This window comes from Selaginella moellendorffii, unplaced genomic scaffold (genome assembly GCF_000143415.4).
Source record: "Selaginella moellendorffii unplaced genomic scaffold, v1.0 SELMOscaffold_616, whole genome shotgun sequence".
Taxonomy (NCBI): domain Eukaryota; kingdom Viridiplantae; phylum Streptophyta; class Lycopodiopsida; order Selaginellales; family Selaginellaceae; genus Selaginella; species Selaginella moellendorffii.
Window position 1 is genome coordinate 346 of NW_003314867.1, and position 1,602 is coordinate 1,947.

Consider the following 1,602-nt stretch of genomic DNA (forward strand, 5'->3'; position numbering starts at 1 on the left):
GTGGCCATATTAGTCCGGCTGCACGTATGTGCCGCAGCCGGACATGTCAGGCCCCGGATATATCCGGGCCCGGACATGTCTGGCCCCGGACATGTCAGGCACCCGATATGTCGGGCCCCGGACATGTCGGCCCCCGCACATGTCGGGCCCCGGATATATCCGGGCCCCAACATGTCCGGCCCCGGACATGTCCGGCCCCGGATATATCCGGGCCCGGACATGTCCGGCCCCGGACATGTCGGGCACCCGGACATGTCAGGCCCCGGATATATCCGGGCCCGGACATGTCTGGCCCCGGACATGTCGGGCACCCGATATGTCGGGTCCCCGACATGTCCGGCCCTGGATGTGTCTAGCCCTGGATATATCCGAGTTTTATTTTGACACGTGGCATGGTCTTTGGTTTGATCTCATAGAGTTTTATTGTTTTCAATGTGTGCCACATTGACACGTGGCATGCCCTTTGGTTTGTTCTCATAGAGTTTTATGGTTTTCAATGTGTGCCACATTGACACGTGGCATGTGCTTTGGTTTGTTCTGAGTTTTATGGTTTTCAATGTGTCACATTGACACGTGGCATGCCCTTTGGCTTGTTCTCATAGTTAGAGTTTAGTGTCCTTGACCTTGTATGCCACGTGACACACATATGTTTGGACTTGCTTGCCATGCCACGTGGTGACAATCACCAACACATTATTTCTAACTTATATCCTAGTTAATAACTAGCTAACGACACAATTTGGCAAATACACCTTACATTCACAATTGTAAGTAGTATTTAAAGACCATACACTTATATGCTATGGAAAAATACTCAAAGTTTATATATTAAAACAGTGATCTTACAAAAATAAATGACTTGTAAGGAAAAAAAAAAGAGGGGGTCACTTGGACTTCCCGGGTGGTCACCCAGCCCAGTACTATTCAAGCCCAGGGACGCTTAACTTTGGAGGTCTGATGGGATCCAGTGCCATAGTCACGGTTTGAACCCACTCTGAAATATTTCACACTCCCCCTACTCTTATAGTGGGGCAGCTGATCCAAAGCTGCAGTGTACCTCCACAATCCCGTGTTCTTTTTGGGTGCCAAAAAACCTGCGGGACGTGTGGTACCTCCCCAACAATTCACGAAGACCGTGTTTTGGGCCCCAAAATGCACGCTGCGAAATGCGGGGTACCTCCCCAACTTTTCGTGAAAATCACGCGTTTTGGGCCCAAAAAAGCCCGCGGAACACATGGTACCTTCCCAACTTTTCGCGAAAAATCGCGCGTTTTGGGCCCCAAAACGCGCCCCGCGAAATGCGGGGTACCTCCCCAACTTTTCGTGAAAATCGCGCGTTTTGGGCCCCAAAAAAAGCCCGCGGAACACGTGGTACCTTCCCAACTTTTCGCGAAAAATCGCGCGTTTTGGGCCCCAGACATTCCGGGCCACTTTTTTTTCCCCTCCCCCCGCCTTTCGTGCCACGTGGCAGGCGGGCAGGGCCTTCCCCCCCTCCCTCACACGCACGCAGGCTGAGGCTTCTCCGCGCGGTTTGGGCCCGGGAGAGTCCTCCCCCCTTCCTCCCTCCGTCGCACGGCAGGTGGGGGCCCCTCCCCTTTCCCG

The 1,602-nt window shown here is 53.2% G+C and overlaps 1 non-coding gene across 1 annotated transcript; it reads right to left on the reverse strand.

The window, feature by feature from the left end:
* Positions 1 to 876: 876 nt before the first annotated feature.
* Positions 877 to 995, reverse strand: LOC112344088. The gene has a single exon (XR_002991569.1). It is a non-coding gene; the product is annotated as a 5S ribosomal RNA (ribosomal RNA).
* Between the last annotated feature and the right edge of the window lie 607 nt (positions 996 to 1,602).